Source organism: Ochlerotatus camptorhynchus, unplaced genomic scaffold (assembly GCF_037179485.1).
Source record: "Ochlerotatus camptorhynchus isolate MF236.1 unplaced genomic scaffold, CSIRO-AGI_Acam_v1.1 ptg000493l, whole genome shotgun sequence".
NCBI classification, from domain to species: Eukaryota; Metazoa; Arthropoda; class Insecta; order Diptera; family Culicidae; genus Ochlerotatus; species Ochlerotatus camptorhynchus.
In genome coordinates, this window is record NW_027040978.1 from 1 (window position 1) to 23,305 (window position 23,305).

The following is a 23,305-nucleotide window of genomic DNA, read 5'->3' on the forward strand; positions in this document are numbered from 1 at the left end:
TCCACGAAAGCAAGTAACCGCCGACCTAAGACTCACCGCATCAGCAGCCAGCCACCGGACGACGCGATCCTGTTTCAAAGTGTCATCACTTTAGCTAGGACCGTTTACAAAGTTAGGCCTCTGTACGTAAAAAGTATTTGGAATAAAGTCCAGTCTTAGTTAGACGTTTAACGTGAGTACTAGTTAGTTTTTTTTAAAAAAGCAATCCTGAAGCTCCCCAACGTAATTTATATATATATATATATATATATATATATATATATATATATATATTTGTCTAGACCTAATAGACTGATCTACGTCCATAGGAACGGGTTTGTCTAATGGTTTTTGAAAGGGGTTTCTCTGTGGAAAGTTAGATTTATTGAAACGATAATTTTTGAATGGTGTAAATATTTGTGTGTAGGGTAAATGGGAAATTTCTGGGTGCACATTTTGGTGCAGCTTGAGGTATGTAAACTGGTTTAAATGGAACACTTGGCATTTGCATGACTTTTGGTGGTAATGGAATTTGGTTCCGAGTTCTGGGGAAGCTTTCAATAATTTTTGTGTTTGTCAATATTTCAATTTCAGGCATTTTCAGGAATTTACCAACTTCACCATCCAGTCCTCTTACAAAAGCGTCAATAGTCTTCTAGTGTAAAGCTGAAGGACTGATTTCTCCACTTCAGGATGACTAAACTAATCATCCGTTGCAATGCAATTGGAGATAAGTGATAGAATTTAATTAATTTCGGTTTAGAGGTCTTCGAAAGTTCGACCTGTTTGGCTTCTATTAGACAATTGATAGTCTTATGTTCCCAGGTCTCGTTTTTCTCCATAGTTTGTAGTTAGTGTCTTTTCTATTAAATTCCAGTTTATATTAACGTTCAACGATACTAAAGCGACGTTTGATTCTCCTATAAACTTCCTTCGGATCGCTTTACAGATCACGTAGAATTTATTACTTAAGTTAATACCTACAATATAAATCTGGACATCTTCTGGGGACACGGATTGCGGGATCCGTGGGGGCGCTTGTCCAAGTAGTCATCGAATCCTAAAGCCCAACTCTGCCGAGTGCAGTAGCGTTGCGTTGGGTCGGGGCTCGATGGGTGTCTTGCTGCTAATGTGTTCTGGTTATTCTCATGCTGGGCGGTCTGGCGACATCATGCTATCGGTGATCGTCGTGATTCCTTCGAAAGTGATCCAATCGTCTGACTTGGCATACAATTAGATGACTTGGCAAATCGATAAAAGTGTTTATTGTTTGGGATCTGATGTTATGGTGGGAATCTGCTAAATTATTAAGTGAGTCGCGTTGCTACTAAGTCTTGCAACATCGTTCATGAAAAATATAAGAAATCCCTGTTGTAAATAAATAATATCTTTTAATTACTTTCAAAACACCATGTCTGCAATTGTTAAATTTTCTTCCCACAATGCTGTATAAAATACCCTATGGAAATCTACTATGCCCAAATCTTGACAAGGCATTCACTTTAGAATAGTCCAAAAATCTTATTCATAATTGTCTTGGAAATCTTCTCTAGAATTTCTGGCCAACATTATTTTTGAATATATGCCAACAAATTTCTGAAATTCGCTCCAAGAATTTCATAGAACACTTTCCATGTTCTTTTGACACTATTCACGGAATTCTCATGAATCTATGCTAAGAACTCGCTTAGAATACTCAATTGAATTGCCTCCTGCAGTTCCTAAAAATAATTCCTCTCCAAATTTTTTTTTAAGCAATCTCACTCTTAAATTTTGGAGTTGTTTTCTTTTAATTCAGTCTCTGAATTAGTTGCATGTACACATAAGAATTCCACATATTTTTTTTCTAAAATGCTAAATCTTCAAAATTTAAGTAAACCGTATTCCAACCTTCAAATCCAATCTCTTACTTTCCACATTTCATTCTAATGAACTATTCAGTTAGATTGATTTCGGTTGGTGGCATTAGGGAAATTTAGATTCTGTACCCTTGGAAGTTTGAAAAAAAAATGTGGATAGGTTGAACAGGAAGAGTTGATGACCAGCCCCTCAGATTATTGTAAAAGTCTAAGATATGGGAAACCTTTGAAATCTTGAAGTTGAATTAATTTTCAGAATTGATATTTGATACATTTGTTCACCAACTTTTCATATTTCTAAAGTGGCTAAGATATTTGAAAATTCGGAATATTGATTTGATTCCTTCGGCACAAAATCAACATCGTTGGCTTCATACCACTCCGTCACCGGTTTCGCGTAATGGCACGATGTCAGATCAGGCCAAAACAGCGTGTCACCTTCGTGGGACCGGACGAAGGACAGCAGGTGCTTCTGGAGACATTCTTCTTTATATATTTGGCCGTTGATGGTGCCGGTCGTTGCCGGTGATAAATTGTCAACCTTCGTCTTCCGGAACTTCTCCGGAACATCCAGGCGGGACTTCCCGACGAAAAGCTCCAGGTCGGGGATCTGCTTGGCATCCGCTTTAATATACGTGTCGTCGTCCATTACGATGCATTTCGGCTGCACCAGCCACTCGCGGTACAGCTTCCTGGCGTGGGATTTGGCCACCGTTTTCTGTTTATCGGTTCGGTTAGGCGTAATCCTTAAGGTATTAGTACACGAGACAAATATTTGTCTTAATTTGACAGATACACTTAATGTATCTGTCAAATTAAGACAAATATTTGTCTCGTGTACTGATACCTTTATCTTGAAGACATGAAGTCCGACCCGCTTCATTGTCTGCTGGATGAACTAGACGGAAGAATTGACCTTCTTGGCCACGTCTCGAATCGAAAGGTTCGGTTTGCGCTTGAAGTAATCCCTCACCTTCCTTGCGTTCACGAGGTCGGTCGTCTTCGCTTTTTCTCCGCTGCCAGCCCTCCGCTGGGTTGTCTGGGTCTCCTTGAACGATTTCACCACACGAGACACGGTCGAATTGTCGATTCCAAACTGTTTCGCGATCCACTTGTGGGACTGGCCAGGATTTTCCACGACCGCTCTCATAATGTTTTGTGGAAGCACTTTTTGCTTGGAAGCCATCTTGATAACCACTTGACAGATTGTGACGAGATTTCGCACATGTAAACATCACACTATAAACTTATTTTACTCAAAATGTCATCAATTTTTACTCATGCAATAAAAAGCTATACACAAAAGAAAGTGTTGCATTTTTTTTCGAGTTCAATATTGACCGTGGTTGAGAAGCATGCAAGTGGATCCTTTGCGGAAAAACAATGCAATATGGTTGAAATATACTGTAACGTTCAGGGATAACTCCTGATGTCTAGTTTAACTATTTTATGAATTTATTTTTAATTTACTTCGCCTCGGTCACACAAAATTAAAACTGCTCATTTGTATGGCCTAATTTTTATTAAAAACGATTTTTGGAGCTGGTCGCTTTTGAAGCAACCATAAGCCAACCACCATGACACAGAGGCCTGCGCTCCCAAAGCATCAATCAGTCAATTGACACCAATGTGAAGAAGACGCTTCAAGCCATCTTCAGAAGTCTCTGGTCGCAAGCCTAGGCCATAAATATGACGATTAAGCGATTGATTAACTATCTAAAGCACGCCTTAATAACCCTTAATGATGGTCGTTTGCCCTTCCCTCCTTCCCCTCACTCTCGGTCCCTTCATCTCAGACCGAAACAGAAAGACACCGACCAGCGAGAAGCACGCGGATTTGTGAATTATTCATCCCACGTCGCGTCACCGTCGTCGTCCGTCGGTCGGTCGGTCGATCAGTCGGTTGGTTTTTTTCTTCTTCTCTCGCCGAGTGTGCTTTACCGCCTTCCTGATGGCGGCGGCGGTCGGCTTCGGCGACGATTATGATGATCTTCTGCTCTTGAATACAAGAAGCCCTTTTTGATAATGAGCGGTAGATAACGGCGCCACACGCATAAAAAGCGAACCGATGATGCGACGGCAGTGGACACACGTCTGTTTTTTATGATTAATCACAACACGTGCAACCGGAATCGTCAAACACCGCCGTGATGGGGATTACCTCCCAGGAGGAAGTGGAATCGCGTGGCGCCACTTTGGGTACATAGTGTTTGAAATGAGATTCCGCAATATTCCAACTTTCGAGGAGCCAAAAGCAATGGAAATCCCACCCATCCACTCATTATCGGCTGAACCCCCCTCGAGACAGGACCGTGAGGCCATCACCTCCATTAGCACACTGTCGACGCAATCATCGCCATCGTTGGTCAGTGCAAAATTGATTTCCCTAAGCTCTCTCGCTCTGCTTCGCTAGGACTGGGGACTGCGGCACTCCTTTCCTGGCTGATGGGTTGGCGGTGATTAACTAAAGCAGGTGCTAGGTATAACCAGTCTAGCTCAGATCGAGTGCTCAGGGGGCTATCATTAGACTGATTGCTTGCGATGGACTCTGCCTGCCGGTTCGGGTTGTAAAAGCGAAGAATAACCACTTGATCTTTGACTTTGCCAGTCAGTGGAAGCAGTGAGAGCAACTTGATGCACAGTCTCCAGATGGGGACGCATCCCTGCGAGGTGTGAAATTAATCAAGTGAATGATTCCGAGACACGTTTAACACGTTGTCTAATTTGTATTTAAATCATCACCTAGAAGACGCAGCGACTGCCGCTTGGTTGGAATGCCACTTGGGTGGCACGGAAAAACTGGCAACTTGCGCTAAGGGGCTAAAAGATGAGTTATGACCGTCTTCGAGGGTTGTTTGTTGCAAATTCGATGTGGCAATTGGAGTGCTTGACGTGGAGGTTTTTTTTATGGCTGAGGCAATTCAAACTGCTGAACTGGATCTTTGAAGAGAAGGACGAAAAGCTACATTTTGTTTTGTAGCGTTTCCGAAACTCGCATAAATAAAAATATGGTTCATAGCATTTCTGTAGGTAATCAATCTGCGGAATCTAATGGAAATTATTTCATCCTTGGGAGAATACAGGAAGTAAGAGTTTGTTGCTTTTTTATTCTCTGGGGAAAATTTTAAGAAACGAAAATCAAAAAGCTCAAATTTTCTGTATTCTTGCCAGGTTGAAATCATTTCCATTCAGTTATGCAGTTCTACAGTAATGATATGAACTTTGTCTTTGTTTCAGTGAATTTCACACAATCAAATGTATTCTTCTGTCCAATTTTCCCCATTGTGGCTAAAATCTGGAACGCGCAAATATTGGTCAACTTCAAATTGGTGTAGTTCTGTTAAAAATGCAGAAAAAACCTGAAATGCTGCATTTGAACGTTGAGTGTATATACAATGGTTGCTGTGATGAGTTTTCACCGTTTGCTCTCCAGTTTTCAAAATGACATCCAAGCAAGAGGAGCAGCGTGTCAAAATTTTGCTCGCGCTGCAAGAGAATCCAACGTTCTCACACGCCAAGTTGGCAAAATTGCTGCATGTGGCCAAATCGACCGTGACAAACGTTTTAAAAGTGTTCGGGGAGCGTCTGTCGACCACCAGGAAGCCTGGAAGCGGTGGTAATCGTAATCCGGATGTAGCAGCGACGACGAAGTTCCAAGTGGCGAAGTGGTGGTGAAATATAAGCGGAATCCTAACCTCTCAATCCGGGACGTCACTGGCGCTACTGTGCAGCGGGCCAAGAAACGAGCCGGGTTGTCCACGCTTAAGAAGGTGAAGGTGGCGAACCGAGATTACAAACAAAACACGTCGGCAAAGCATCGGTCCCGAAAGCAGTATACGAATCTGCTCACAATGTTCGGCTGTGTCGTCTTGGACGGATTTCAAGCAGCTTCCGGGACATGAGTTTTATACCGCATCAGGAAAAGGAAAGGTGGCTGAAATTTCAAAACCATCAAACTATCGAAGTTCCCGAAAAAAAAATATCTCGTCTGGCAGGCCATATGCACGTGTGGTCTAAAAAGCGACATTTTCATTACTGCGGGAACCATCAATCAAGAGATCTACGTTCAGGAGTGCCTGGAAAAGAGACTTCTACCATTCCTAAAGCAACAGACCTGTGCAGTTCTGGCTGCAGTGGTACGATGCGAACAACGTGGTTATGGTACTCAAAGACCACAACACTCCCAACAGCCCAGAACTCTGCCCAATCAGACGGTATTGGGCCTTGGTCAAACGGAATCTAAAAAAAACTAATAAATCCTTAGAAAACGAGCAGCAGTTTAAATCTAACTACCCAAATAACAATTCTGCAATCATTTGGCATCCACTCTGATTTATGATGGTTTTAAAATGGCAATGAATAATCCATTTAGTTTAAACACAGCATTTCACAGGGTAAAACGTTCCTGCTTAGTAGTCTGACGAGAAGTCAAAAACTGTCTTGTTTTAAAATTAAATTTAAAGTAGTTCTCAATCCCACCATAAAACTGTTCTAAAAATCAATCATAAACTTCGCTAGCATTTTTTTATTAATGTCTTGATAAAATACTCAATAAACCTGTTCTATCATTATAAAAGCAATCATAAAACCATTCGGTTTTAAATGAGAATAAAATGCATATATTTTTGCCTTTTAGGCATGTAAAATTGTATCATAAAATCTCCTTTGTTTACAAATTGAACTTTAAGGATGGATCCTCATAGTGAATAAAAACCAAATTTATGACAAGGATATCTCGAAGGATAAACGAAGTTGGAGGAAAAATTCAAGCGATGCTAACGACCGAAGGGAAATCGATCGATTTAGTTCTTTAGAAGAACCAGCACGTCCGGTGGAACGGGTACCATCAACGATTGAGCATCTGGTGGCGAAGAGTGAAGTGAGCGTGATCCTCAAATTCATAAAACATTGTCAAAACAGTCTGAAAACAGACCAGCCTTCTCCAGACCTTGCGAATAGATGAAGATCGGAATAACTTGCATCAGTACCTACAGCAAACCACTGAAACTATCAGTTAGTGGACACTAGTTGGTTTCCGATCCATAGCTGCGATTTTATTCGGTGAAAGGGTCATCACTTGGAAAAAAAAACATTCAATCGTACATTCCTGCATCGTTTGATGGTGCACTTCCAGAACCATCCGGAAGAAGGCGATCTTTTCGGGAATGATCGTGCGCAATTCGAAATGTTGTGAACACTTTCTGAATAACTGCTTCCAAGCCATCGGGAGAGAATCGCCTGGAAGAACGCTGAATCGCACAGCGCAACTATCGAAAGATAAACAAACTTTGACGTTTAACATTTTGTAGGCAACATTGCTGCCATAAATGCTGCCATAAATCTGAACGGGTTAGGATCAAGCAAAATAGCTTTCGATAAATACAATTCAGTCTACAAGTTTTCTTCATAAAAGCCATCTCAAAACCTTATGAATTTGTTAAGGGTTTCTTGAAAGCAAAACAACTTTTTCACAAATGGCTCATGAAAATCAACTTTTATGCCTCCGCCATACTACAATTATTTTGTTTGTTTATTACAATCTTCGAGTTTTAATCTATATTTCCTTGGATATAACTTTATTTTAGTTAATTTAGGAATGAGAAAATATTTAGAATGCAAAAATCATGAGAAATAAAAATCTCGGCTAAGCTTGATTAAAGAATATATTTTTTTTTTCTTAATGTTAAATAATTAGTAAAATCGATGTTTTCCGTGAGCGGACTCAAGTCTTTCGATGTTTTCACGTACATTTCACATCAAATTTTATATGGCACCTAAAACTAGGCCTCTTCATATCATCTTGGACCACTGGTCCGATCATCAAAGCATCATTCAGGGAAGGTCCATTACTCTTCGATGAAGCATCAAACACAACTCTGAGCTTCGTTTAAGAGCTCGTAGGCTTCAAAACCGCATGGTGAGGGACATAATACTTCAAAAGCTTTGGAGGATCTTGAGACTCATCAATCTGAATACAGTGACCAAGGGATTTGTACTCATTGATGAACTCTGCATATTGTTTTTTCAGCTCAGGGTTTTTCAGGAACCGTTGTTCCAGCATGAAGAATCGACGAAGAGCAATCGAACGATTGTCTTCTACCCGATGAATATAATCTTTCAGGGGCAATTGAACAATGTAACGACCATTCTGGTCGCGATGGGTTGTGGAGCAGTAATTTCTTCGCACAACTGTTCTTCATTGGTGAGAGGATTACATGAATCCACGGATTCAATCGACCAAAACCTTTCCATAGAATCAGCAAGACTTTGCAGACCCACAGAGTAACAATGTTGTGCAACATGAGACTCTTCGATAGAACCAGCAACAACCCATCCAAGCCGAGTTTCTTGGAGGATTGGAAGTTCATCAGCCATCTTGACTTGACCTGGCAGCAATAATTTGAAAAACAACTGAATTCCAATCAGCAAGTCAATTTCACCAGGAATATGAAATTCAGGATCTGCAAGTGGAAGATTCGGAGGGATGTTCCACTTCCTTATATCAAACTGAACAGATGGCATAGGGCCAGTAACTTTGTCAGTAACAAGACACTCAAGTTGCGCAGCATAGTTAGAACTACAAGAACGTATCTCAATTCTAACCATCTCAGATAGCGTTGAACGCTGACCATTTGCTCCGACTACCTCAACGTTAGTGGAGAAACGGGGTAGATTCTAAGACTTAACCAGTCTACGAGAAGTAAGGTGAGCCTGGGAACCACAATCCAAAAATGCTCGACAGTATTTCAGATTTCCATCCGAATCCTTAATCTGAACCCTAGCGGTCATCAACAAACTATGACTCAGACGTGGGGGTTGCTTCAGTGAACGCGAGACTGCACTATTGAACTGGGATTCCTTGAGAACAGATTGATATTGCACATTTGGGACATTCGATTTCAAGACAGATTGCGAAACATCAGGAAAAGGTTGAGACTTCGAAATTGACTGTGAAACCTAAGAAACAGACTGGGATTCAGCGTTCGAGACATTGGATTTCGAGGTAGACTGGAAAACCGGTTTATCACTATGCAGAAGGGTATGGTGTCTACCCTTGCATTTAGAACACGTATATGACGATGTACACGAATTACTTAAATGACCCACTTTCAAACAATTAAAACAAGCTTTGATCTCTCTTACCTTGGCTTGGCGTTGCACGATGGTCATCGCTCGGAAGATCTCGCACTTGAAGTTCGGGTGGGCTCCAGTTCCACACACGTCACAGGACTCCTTTCCGGTGACAGCAAAAGCTTTGGTAGAGATGCTCTTCACTTGATTCTTGCTTGGTACAGATGGCTTCGTAACGGGCGGCTTCACGATCGCATCCTTGCACCGCTCCAGGATTGCGCAGCGCTTCTTTAGGAACTCCATCTTGTCCTTGTACGTGGGAATTTGCTTGTGGGGAACGGTTGATTCCCATTCCATCCGGGTTTTGGCATCCAGAGCTGTTGCCCAGGGGTTGACAACGAAACGCTCCGACATACCGTTCATCACTTCCTCCATGAACTTCAATCCATCAATGTGTCGGGATACTTCGTCGACTAATTCCCGAAGATCCTTGGCACTTGTTCGGTTCATTTTCTTCAGGCTAAGCAGCCCCAGGATGTGTGTGTCTACGATGAGCCGCTTGTTTTCAAAACGTTCTTCCAGCAGCTCCCATGCTCCGGCATAATCATTCTCGTTCAAGGTGCAGACGTCGATGATTCCAGCGGCATTACCAATCAACACTTTATCAAGGTGGTAAAGTTTGATAGCGTCGGAATCGGTGGATGTTCTCATGACGTCGAGAAACATGGCATTGAAACGTGGCCAGTTCTCGGGTTTCCCATCGAAGGTGGGAATGGGAGCCTTGAGTGGTTGCTGCTGTACGATGATGCGAGGAATCCCTTCTCGCTGGGACGATAGTATCGGACGAGGTTGCGGCTCGGTCATCGACTGGATTAATGTTTCGACCAACATGCAAGCCTCGTTGTGTTGGTCTTCGAATAGGATGTACGTTTCATCCTGGTCCACTAGTTTTTCGGCGGGAGTCAAAGCGACGATTTGCCGATGAATATCACAATACTCCTGGTAGTGCGTTTCCAAATTGCGTGTGAAGACTTTCAGCTGCACCATACTCAATTGCCTTGCTCCAGCTCCAGATGCTTCTTCAATGGCCTTCCGGATCCTCGTCACTATGGCCTTCGCTTGCCCACGAAGGTGAACAAGAGTCTTCACTTCAGCCATCTTCTCCTTTTCGGTCTTCACAGGTGTGTGTTGAATTGGCATCAAGCACAGCGATCACCTGCACAACGGTAGGCAGGAACGGACAGGAATAAACACGTTCCACCACTTGTGCACAACGTAAGACGTTCGCGTATGTTTTGTTTTGCACACGCGACGACGAACAGGTTCGATTTCACTCGCGACTGTACTTTCGAAGAAACTTGCGGTTTTCCTTTTAGCCAAGCCACAAGAAAATTCTAAAACAAAACTCTGCGAGCTTTTCGTGAGGTAGCAGGAAATCCGATCGGCTGATCACAGCAACGAAAGGCAGGAACTTTTCGACAATCGTCAGATTATCGAAACGCTGTTGCGGTTGCAACAGAAACGGATGGGATCACACGGATCCGGTTTGAAGGACCAAAAATATCCGATCACGGACACTGGAGATGGTGTGGCAATCCTCGGCTCGGAGGATTCCAGCTGATTTGGCCAATTCCCCCTGTGGGAATGCCAACAGGAACACAACGAAAAGCTCGACTGAAATCCAACTCAACTCATAGCCCTGAAAAGGACTGTTTTGGCTTCGGCTTGTCCAAGGAGGAAAAAAACGAGAATTAAAACTTTCAACGGCGCTATATTTCGGTGTTTGCTTTACAAAGCTTGTGGACTATGGTTTTTATGAATGTTGTTGTAGCTTTGTAGTATTTCATAAAACCTAAAATGTTACTTGGGTAGCGTTCGGCGGCGAATAAGGTCGATGAGACCACTATGCAAAATTTAATGGAATGGGCTAAGCGGAAGGTACGGGAGTTCGGATTTGGCAAACCAATAGAATAAACGAACATTTTATCCTTTTAATATATGAATCGAACTACCAAAAGAAAAATAAGACGATTATTAGACGATATGAATTTTGACTGCAAGGAACGATTTTTTTAACGACCAATTTTTGCGCGTTCCAGTCTTTATTTAAAATTGGGATACGGAGACAAAGCATTTGGAGATGTAGATACTATTATACACAGGAGCCCATGAGAATTCATGAGGCGATCAAAATAAAATCATACTGTTTGTATCTCGAACGAACCATGAGTAGCCAGGCCTGGATCGCACTATTGTTATCAAAAATAGAACGAAAGATTTGGCTCAACCATCAACTTCCGTCTCTATTACTGTCGTTGTCTTCTGTAGATTCCCCATCTGATATTTTGCTAGGTATTCCTTCTGAATTTTTATGCTTTTCTAAGAGAACGTTCCATTATCTAGGCCTAATGTGTCTAAATTAATCACCCTATTATTATTTTTTTGTTGATGGTTTTGCCATCCAAGAGTTGTTCTGCATTGAATCAAATATTATCGGCCTTCTTACAACGATTAAATTTGTTCCTCAATATTAGATTTTCATAATTTGCCTTCGAAATTCTGCTTGTCTTAGTCACATTTGATACTTTTGTACTTGTGCAATAACAGTTTTATTAATAAGTTTTCCTACACTACCGATCATAAGTTTAAGGACACCCGCAAAAAATCATCAAATATGTTTTGTTCAATGATCTCTCATTTACGTTCAATTTTCGATCTCCAAAGGTTATTTGAATGGTATAGCATAAGTGTTTTACTACTACTTTTATTTCAAAATTTGGCCAACCTAATTCTGGGAAAATCAGTCACGATTCTTCAGAGTAAATTTTGAAAAATATTGTAACTTTAAGTGAACTTTTAGCACAAAAAATATGAAAATTATATTGAACAAATTGTTTACGAGGAAAGTTCCATTCTATACCTTTCAAATGATCTAAAGAGAACGAAAATTGGACGTAACATGACAGAGCTATTAACATAACAAATTTGTCATGTTTTTTTGGGGGTGTCCTTAAACTTATGATCGGGAGTGTACTTCCAATGCTGGCCCTAATTTTTAAAGAACTTTCTTACGGCTTGACTTGTTTTATAAGCGTTCAAGCATGGCTGCCTATTCGTCAGTTTTTTATTTAACCTGTAAAGTACCAGGACGACATTTTTTTTGCTCGTCCTCAGCAATGTCACAACCGATTTTCAGAAACCTGGATTTTTATTGAAGGAGAACAGTGGATCTAGCTTTTGACGTATGTAACGCTCCACTAGACCCCTCTCCGTGTTTGAGAGATGTAAATATGTCTGTGCTTTTTCGATTTTTTTTTTCCACAAGTATGACCAAATGCTATTTGTTGTCTGACGAATTGGTTATCTGGTGCATTGAATATCGAAAGTATGAATGAATTTAGATGTTTCTACGATGTCTGACCACGTTATTATCGATTCCGGGAGTTATGGAATCCGGATCTATGAAACATAGTAATATTTCTGGAAATCGTATCATGCATCATTTCACATCATGCCAAATATAGAATCAAACAAATGAAGACCATTTGAGGTGTATCCGGTGACATATGGCCAGTTAACATCGGTTCCAGGGTTCTGGAATTCGGTTACGTGAGCTCCAATATAGGGTTTGTTATACCATTATTTTGAAAGTAGTGTCATATCATGGAGCATGTCAAATCATGTTGAAATCAGTTTATCGTGTATCCTTTGTCATATGATTATATTGACATTGGTCCTGGGACTTCCAAAATTCTGAAATATGGGTGGCATCATGATATATTTTGATGTAAATAAAAGGAACGGACCACTTCTCCGAGGACACCAAAAACACGATGTAGCCGACGAGTTCTGGTAATCCAAGAATCAATGCCAATGTGGCCAGATGCTACCGGATGAATCTCGAGCTGTTGTAATTGACCGGCAAAATATTGTATTATGATTTCTTCTGAAAGATATGGTTCTCACGATTATATTAATACCTTATACCTATCCGGGAAATGTAAGATACTATCACAGAATTGCATAAAAAAGTATTGTAACAGGTTGAGCATACATGGGGCCACAGATCTGACTTCAGAGTGGAGAAGGCTTTCTTTTACTGCGTGGCATCCAAACTATGGTAAAGAGTAAAGAGAGTCTGACAGCTGATCGATAATTGTTCGTTGCATTGAGAATTATTTGGTTTATATAGCATTTACATGTTATTTCTTATTCTAAATAACTTGTGTGTAAGAATGAGATGACTGTAGTGCCGATATCCAAAAATATGCATCTTCGCTAGGTCTGCACTTTTGGTGACTTTGTGGTCCTACCCGACTGCGCAACATAAACCTTTCGATTGAACATCGGTCTAGGTCATGCGCGTGGAGAGGAAGGTGGAAATTAAATAACTCTAACACTGTGACGGAATCGCCGCATATGGTTGCGATTGCATTCTATGTTATTTGAAGCTATGAACTTTGTTCAGTTTGAAGTGAATGACTGTCATAGTTGAAGATGCTAGTTTCAAATAACAGACTAGAGTGGTAATTTTTAAACTATAGATGAGGAGATGAAAGTATAGAGTTGTAATAATGTAAGTAATATAAAACAAATAGTTAAAGTACATAACTCTGGATGGGAGCTTGCCATCAATTACTGTCATTGGTGGAAAGGTACAGTAGAAGCGTCTACCTTAATGGATGCCTTCCTTCAGATAACAACTTGAGTGCGGTAAAAATCGATAGAACTGTTTCAAACACATCGTCGGTACTTGAGCGTGTCGGTGATCATTTCTTTTTGCCAGTGGTGGCGGGAGGGAATACCAATCAGCATCCCTCTCCAACGGGGTAGTTTGGTAAAGAGAGGTGATCAAACCGATTTGTACCTTCATTCATAAAAGTTGTCCTTGCTCGCACTCACACTGCCTTTCATCTCCTCATCTATCGTTTAAAAAGTACCACTCTAGTTTGTTATTTGAAATTAGCATCTTCAACTATGTAAATCATTGACTTCACGCAGTAATAGTTAAAGTGAATGACTTTGTTTGTTTACGATTGGGTTATTGTCGTGGTTATTTGTAGGGATGCATATGATAGTATGTAGAATTTGTAATATTTCACCACATAAACAGATTCTGTAATGATATCATTGGAAGGTTATGATTTGAAGTATCGTATGATATTAATTTCTCGAATATAGTTAGACCATTCTGAATCGTAGTCGAATAGTCTGCTTCGTCGATATGATAAGGCATGTACTCGAAAAAAATGCACCATTTTTATCCATGTGTAGCTTTTTTATCCGTTGGTAAAAAATGATAAAAATCTGGGTATAGCTAGTTTGGAGTGAATTGTTTACATGTGCAAAATTTCATAACAATCGGTTCAGTGGTTATTGAGATGTCATCGAAACAAGAAGAAAATCGCCGGAGTATTTTGCGCGTCGTCATGGAAATCTGTGTCTCGGGTGATAAAATCGTTTAAGGAGTCCCAGACGACCGAGCGGCGGGCTGGAAGTGGAAGAAAATCGAAGACAGCTGACCCTGTGAAGGCCCCGAAGGTGTTGGATTATTTCAAGCGTAATCCGAACCTTTCGATTCGCGACGCGGCTCTGATGGCAAAGTGTTCCGCCTGTTTCGTTCAGAAAACCATGAAACGAGCTGGGCTTCGTGTATTCAAGGTCCGGAAGGCACCGAACCGGCGTGATCACGGTTTGATGTTCCGGAAGACATAAGGAAGAAGAAAGTGGACAAATTCGCCGAAAAATACTTGCCAATGCGGTAAACTGAGTAAACCGTACATCACAATGGGTACCATCAACATCGAAATTTACCGCACCGAGTGCCTCCAGAAGTGTCTGTTGCCCTTCCTGCGGTCCCACGGAGGCGAGACATTATTTTGGCCGGACCTGGCATCATGCCATTTCGCGCGATCGACGTTGGATTGGTACAGAGACAATAACATTGTTTTTGTACCAAAAACCGCCAACCCCCCAAATTCACCAGAGATTCGTCCGGTGGAAAGATTTTGGGCCATAATGAAGGCCAAAGTTCGAAAATCGTCCAAAGTGTTTAAGAACGACCTGGAGTTGAAGAAAGAATGGATGAAAGTGACCAATAAGGTTGGCTCCACACACCAAAAAAATATGAATTGTAATGGTGATGTAAATACCCATGCATACAACTTCCTTTTCAAGTAAACTAGCATCTTGCAAGAAATATTGCTTACAAAGATGGATGGTTGCATACAATATTTAGAATATTTCATTAAATGACTAATAAATTTACACGATCTGTAATGTGAATTTGTATGATATGTGACGCTCCATTTATGTGCATCATAGTGACAGAAATTTACACTACTTTTTCGAACTGTGCACCATTGCACAAAATTTAATGAGGGGTCTTAAGGGAAAGGTACGGGCTTTCATCGGAAAGCCTAAATTGGAAAGTAAATTGAATAAAGTAATTTTGCAGAAACATAATCCATATGTATTAGTTCATTCCCTGAAATTTTCAAGTAAATCTGACTTAAAATAAATTTTTGGCGAATACTTTTTTCTGGTGCATTTTTTTTCGAGTACAAGCCTTATTCCTCCTGCAAATTAGTTGATTTACGGCATGTCTACTTTGCTTTGAATATAACTATAATAAACGGAGTCCCAGAATTCTCTGAACCGGATTCTGGACCCCCATTGTGGCCATATGTCTTCGGATACACATCAAACTGATTTTATCTATTGTATATTGTCAGTATAATATGATTCAACGAGCCCTGTATAAAGGTGTCTTGATGTTTTACCAACTCGTATTTCGGTAATCATGAATTCAGATTACGGGATTTCTGAATCCGATATCAATACGATTATATGCCAACATATACATTTTAAATTGACTTCATTGACCTCATCTACTCATTTTGATAATATTTGATATATGGTTTACTCGATTATAATTATATATTCGCGGAACCAGTTCCAAAGTGACCGAATACCAAAATAATGATATCTAATAAATTTCATTGACCCCTTGTTATCGATGTATTGCTATTTAGCTTTAAGCCTAATTTGTTTGCCTCGAATATTCTTATCGCCTTGGAAACATTTGGATTCAGTTTCTACATTTTATTATGATTTGAAATGTCGCTTGATATGGTTTTCTCCAATATAATTAAGGTCCACCATACAGTATCCCAAGATACACGAAACCAGATTCCGGCGCCCCAAAACCGATGCCAAAGGAATCACCTCAAATAGTCTTCATTGACCATATCTTTCATGATTTGACATGCATCATGATTATTTGACTTGAATATAGGCCCAATATAACCAGATTCCAAGGCCCAGGAATTGATGTCAAAAAGATATGTCAAAAGAATCACCTCGAATAGTCTGCATGTTCCATATCGCATTCATGCTTGCATGATTTGACATGCTGTATTATTATTTTACTTCAAATTGTACTATGACCTTAAGGAACAGATTCCGGGACTCCAGGAACTGATACTAATATGGCAATTTGTCATCGGATACACGATAAACTTAGTTCAATGATCTTACCTTGTTAATTTGAAATGATTTGACATGCAGACTTCTGGAGCCGATGCCAATGTGGTCATATGTCATCGGATGCATTTCGATCTGCTTTCGTTGACGTAATATTCACATTTTATTATGATTTGAAGTTCTACATGATATGGTTTTCTCCACTATAGTTATAGCCTACCGTACCATATCCCGGGATTAACAAAATCAGATTCTGAAGCCAATAAACCGAAGCCAATGTGGACTAATATCAAAGGAATCACCTCAAATAGTCTTCATTGACCTTACTTATTACACTGCTATGATTTGACCTGCAGCATAATTCATTTGCCTCGAATGATGCCCTATAGCCAGAACCGATGTCAATGTGGTCAGATGTGATCAGATAAACCATAAACTGATTTCAGAGACCCTATTGTCAGTTTGACATGATCTGGCATGCTCCATGATATGGCTACTTTGAACGTAATAATGTTATTACAAACCCTATATTGCACCTCCCGGAACCAAATTCCAGAACACTGGAACCGATGTTTGTTTGATTCTACCTATTTTACATGATGTGAAATGATGCATGATACGATTTCCAGAAATATTACTATGTTTTATAGATCCGATTCCATAACTCCCGGAATCGATGATAACGTGACCAGACATCGTAGAAACATCTAAATTCATTCGTACTTTCGATATTCAATGCACCAGATAACCAATTCGTCAGACAACAAATAGCATTTGGTCATACTTGTGGGAAAAAAACCGAAAAAACACAGACATATTTACACCTCTCAAACACGGAGAGGGGTCTAGCGGAGCGTTACCTACGTCAAAAGTTAGATCCACTATTCCCCTTCAATAAAAATCTAAGTTTATGAAAATCAGTTTAGACATTGATGAGAACGAGCATTTTGAAAAAATAAATTTCGTCCTGGTACTTTAAGAAGATGTTAACGTTACTCCTAAATATTGCATTTGTTCAATAACATTAAATTTTCAACCATTTAGAGTTATTTCAGTCAGCGATTTAGCTTTATAGTTGGGATGCCTAATAAGAAATTGAAATTTATCAAAGTTTTCTTCTAGACCTACTGTCTCTTACTTTTCAAATAATACCTTAAGTGTTTCTTGCTTTATTTGAGAGGACTTAAGCCTTGGGCTGGTTCTCATTTATTTTAAGATATTATAATCAAGTCATCTGCAAAAACCAAGAACTATTGGCAAAACTAGGCTACCCATATCTAACAACATAAGTCCTAAATTTTCCTCAGCTTCTTTCGATAAAACGCTCTGCATTAAATAATTGAAAACTGCCCAAGTAACCATCAAGCCCGCTAACTACCCGATAACCGCCCTTTTTGCGATATAAGGTAAATATAGGGATAACGAGCAACCCTACTTTATTCTCTTTCCCCTTTTTGCTTTTTTTTTTCCTCTGTTCGGGACATAAAACCACTGCGACCAGTAATTTGATCTATTGTAGTATATCCCGTGTCCTTAGTTTAGTGCATGTCGTATTACTCCATCACTATTGAGAAATGATGAAGTATTCGGTTTTGATACAGTTGTCATTCTTGCCTTTATCGCAAGGAATCGATTCTAATTGAAAGGTCCCGCTATTTATACCCTTCGGAGTGTTGAAACACCCTCCAAAGGCGCGCCCCTTTGTCAGTCAAAATTGGATTCCTTAGCAAAAAAAAACAAGACATGACACCGATAATGACCATGCATCAGAACCCTAGTCTTAACCACTTCAAACTAGGAAACAACGAATAGAAGATTAGGAATCACATAGGTGAAGACTAACTAACTCATTTTTTCCTTGTTTCAAGATCATCCTCGGTCCACGCAACCCGAGGACTTATCACTATCAACAAGGCATAAAAAGTAACAAGGACTAAGATGTGTTCCTTTGATTACTGTAAAATCCTGTTCCCCTAGTTTGAAGTAGTCAAGACTAGGAATCGGTGGTAGATCTTACATCCCGTAACGTACCACGAAAAGGTGATCTACCCACGTTACGGGGCCCCCTTTTTGCTTCCGTAGATAACTGTCCCTCCCACAAAATCCTAGTAATTTTATCTTTTACGCAAACTAGTATCCTATTGACTAAACGGGATGGCACTTGCCAGCTCAACAACACGCCCCTTAAACTTTGTATTCTAACCGTATCAAAAGCTTATTCAAACACATGCAAAATTCGCATTTACCAATTCGAGGACTTCAAGTGTTGCAGATATTAACACACATGCATAACATTGTAACAAATCCAACCATGCCAGTCACAATGAACCTCTCAGAAAGATCCAGTAGATTGAACGGTAGCATTTGATTGGTCCGACACCATGCAGAACTCGGAAAAAACGGCTTGGTTGCCATGGTGGTAAACTGTACAACGAGATCCCAATAGTTAGGTTCAAGCTCTCGCCGCGACCAGACGTTCTGTAATCGAGCTCCATGTTAAATAGTTTTCGGTTTCACTCTATCCACACTTCGGTGTGAGAAAAAGCTTAGCGTCAATTACTGACGACAATCTCGCTGTTTGCATATCGTATGCACTACCCGCGACAATGACATCTGTGAGAACTCGTGAAAATACCTTCAAGGTACTCCTATCCACCTTCCCAAAGCGTCCATCGTTCGAAGAACTACACTTGTTTGTGTATCAAACTCTCGGGTTGCGACTCGACCAAGTACTGCGTCTTCAGATGAACCACGCACAAAACTGCGTGCATGTCAAGTGCATTGACCTAAAAACAGCACAGGACACGGTGATTCAACATGACGAACGACATGAGCTGGAGGTGAACAAAAAGAAGTACAAGGTGCGACTTCAGATGGATGATGGGGGTGTGGAAATTAAAGTCCATGACCTGTCTGAAAACGTGACGAAGGACGAAATGATTGCTGCCTTGAAGCAGTTCGGCGATGTATTGAGCACCAAAGAGCAAAGCTGGAGCGAAAACTTTGTCGGCAAAGGGACTGCTTCAGGAGTTTGGGTCGTCAAGATGAACTTGCGGCGACACATCAGATCATTCATCACCATCCAAGGTGAACAAACTTTGGTGACTTACCGAAACCAGCCTCAAACGTGTCGACATTGCATGAATCAGTCTCATCCAGGCAGTACATGCGTAGAAAATAAAAAACTGCTGGGACAAAGGGTTGACCTCGAAAGTCGCTTGAAACGAGCGCAAGCATCAAATGGTCCAGGTTCAAGCACACAAGGAGCAAACACTGGCTCAGCACCGGCCACTTTTGCAGCTGTGTTGAACAATGAAGCTCCACTGGCTCCAACACCTCCGTTCCCGCGGTTCTTCTGCACCAACGAGACGTATACAATAGGCAACACACTCGAACGACCAAGCCAGCAAATTGTCTCCTCCGTTTCATCAGATGCTCTCATCGCCCCCTCGACCAGCACCACAATCATTCCAACAACCACAACTTCAAGTGCCGTGGAAACAACCGAGCACGATCACGAAATGGATCAAAACGGAATGGGGAAAACAATCACCAACGAAACAACCGTAGACCAACAACAGGAGACGATAACTGGAGAGCGATCCACCCAACAGCTGCCAAAAACTGAGGGGACCAGTGATGTTCAACAAAATGTCGAAAAAACTACTAGCTCTGGTGATGTAAGTACCTTCAAAACTCCAGCGATTCCGTCGCAATCCCAAACCCCATTGAATCAACGACAGGCTGCTTCACCTTCCCTCCTACCCCTTTCCATGGAGATTTCCGAAAGCGAAAGTAACGACTCTGCCAGCGAAAACAATCCGTATCGAACAGTGCAGCGCAGCCTCGATAGTCGAATTTTGACAGTAAAATTAGGCAGTTCTGTAACAATATGTAATATATATGCCCCTTCGGGTGTACAAAACTACTCTACACGTGAATCTTTGTTCCAAAACTCTCTTCCCTTTTACCTACAGAACTCAACCGAACACCTGATCATAGGTGGCGACTTTAATTGCGTCGTGAACAATAAAGATGCAACTGGCGCAAACAGCAATAGTTTGTCTCTCAAAAGTTTTGTTAATGGCATGTCTCTCATTGATTCCTGGGATGTTCTGCATGCTAATCAAAATGAGTTTAGTTTTATTCGTCCTAATTCCGCTTCTCGACTTGATAGAGTGTACGTCTCGTCAGCCCTTGTTCCGCATCTCCGTTCGTCAGAATATCTGGTTACGTCCTTCTCTGATCACAAAGCTTTCAAAACAAGGTGTTGCTTGCCTGATTTGGGAAAACCGTTTGGAAACGGTTATTGGTCTATTCGTGCACATGTACTCACAGACGAGGTCTTGGAGGAGTTTTCAGGCAAATGGAATCGATGGTTGCGCGAAAGAAGGAACTATGACAGCTGGATGACGTGGTGGATTGACTTTGCAAAGCCGAAAATACGTGGTTTTTTTCGCTGGAAAACTAACGAAAAATTTCGTGAGTTTCATGCAACAAATGAGCAACTATATTGTCAATTGAAAGTTGCTTATGACAATTGTTTTCAAAATCCAAACGGAAGAATCGAGGTAAACCAGGTGAAAGCAAAAATGTTGCAGCTGCAAAGTCAATTTTCAAAGGCGTTTGAGCGGTTAAATGACAAGTTTATTGCTGGCGAAAAAGTGTCAACTTTTCAACTTAGTGACAGAATTCAAAAAAAGAAGAAAAGCACCATTAGGTCCATTCGACATCAAGACCAATTGCTGACTAATTCATCTGATGTGGAGAATCATGTTATTGAATATTTCAAGAACCTATACTCTGCAGTGATCGTACAGCCTTCTACGGATTTTTCATGCAATCGGACAATTCCTGCTGACTCGGAATCGAACAACCATTTGATGGATGAAATTACAACATCCGACATATTCTTTGCCATCAAGTCAAGCGCATCGAAGAAATCACCCGGAAGTGACGGCCTGCCAAAGGAGTTTTACCTCAAGGCCTTCGAGATCATACACCCTCAATTGAACTTGATTTTGAATGAAGCATTACAAGAGAACGTGCACGAAAAATTCGTGCAAGGAGTCGTGGTTCTTTGTAAGAAAAAAAACCACCGAGGAGTCAATCAAAGCGTATCGCCCAATCTCTCTATTAAACTTCGATTACAAAATACTTGCAAGGATCTTGAAACATAGACTAAGTAAAGTAATGGAGGATAACAGGTTGTTAACTCCAAACCAAAAGTGCTCAAATTCGAAAAGGAATATATTCGAAGCGGTACATTCCATCAAAGACCGAATAGTTGAACTCAACTGCAAAAAGAAATCAGGCAAGCTAATATCCTTTGATCTTGACCATGCTTTTGATCGTGTTGATCACGGTTTTCTCTTGGTTGTGATGCGGAGCATGCGTTTAAATCCCTCATTTATTTCACTTCTCGGGAAGATTATGTCCACCTCGTGTTCACGGTTACTTATTAACGGAAATCTCTCTCCTGAATTCCCTATCCTTCGGTCCGTACGCCAAGGTGATCCCCTTAGTATGCACCTTTTTGTACTATACCTACATCCCCTCCTGGAAAAACTAACTTCTATCTGCAACGACCCTATGGAGCTAGTAGTCGCCTATGCGGACGACATTTCGATTATTATCGTCGATGATAATAAATTGGATCGTGTCAAACAAGCTTTTTTGGCCTTCGGAAGCTGCTCAGGAGCAGTTTTGAACGCCAGCAAGACGGTAGCAGTAAATATTGGAAGACAACGAGGAGAACATCAACCAGCGTGGCCGGTTAGCAAGGAATCAGTTAAGGTTCTTGGTGTTACCTATTTTAACTCGTTAAAGAAAACTATTGATTTCAACTGGGGAGAAGCCATTCGAAAAACATCGCATCTTATGTGGTTGTTCAAATCAAGAAACCTGACTCTGCACCAGAAGGTAATTGTTCTAAACACGTACATTACGTCACGTTTGTGGTATTTGGCTTCAGTTCTTAGTATGCCTAACTCTGCAATTGCAAGAATAACATCGCAAATAGGATACTTCATATGGGGGCGTTTCCCTACAAGAGTTCCTATGGAGCAACTTACATTGCCTCTCAATTGTGGTGGCTTAAATCTTCATCTGCCCATGCACAAAAGCAAATCACTTCTGGTGAACAGATTCTGCTGTAGTCTTGAGCACACACCGTTCGCACGAGATCTTTCAGTACACATAGCAAATCCACCAAACATTGCGGCCATACCAGCGCTCTATCCCTGTTTAAAATATATAGGGAAAATAGTGCCCTATATACCAGAGCAGATCATAAGAAACCCATCATCTGATGGACTACACAATTTCTTTCGCGACAAGATGAAGCGCCCTAAAATTGTTGAAGAAAACCCAAGAATCGCATGGAGCAAAGTATGGAATAATATCAACAGCAAACATCTTACATCGGCTGAGAGATCCACATTCTTCCTGTTGGTCAACCGGAAAATACCTCATGCAGACTTACTGCACCGCACTAACCGACAAGACAGTCCTATGTGCCAGTTCTGTCCAAACATTCCTGAGGATTTAGAACATAAATTTTCCAGTTGTGTTCATGTTCGAGATTTATGGATCTTTCTTCGTCTGAAATTGGAGACAATCTTAGATAAAAGAGTAGGATTTAGGGATTTCTTGATTCCTGAATTAATTAATATTCGAAGAAGTAGTAGGAGAAAGGCTCTAAAATTGTTTATATGTTACGTAAACTTTGTGTTAGATGCCGAAAATGTTTTTTCTGTTCAAGCTCTAGACTTTGTTTTAAATTGTGAAAATGTAAACGTGTAAACTGTGTTTCAAACAAGTGTAATAAATGTGTTAAAAAAAAAACAGTAATCAAACAACAGCAATCCATCGATCTGTTCAAGGCGAACATCAAACGACATCTAAAGCTT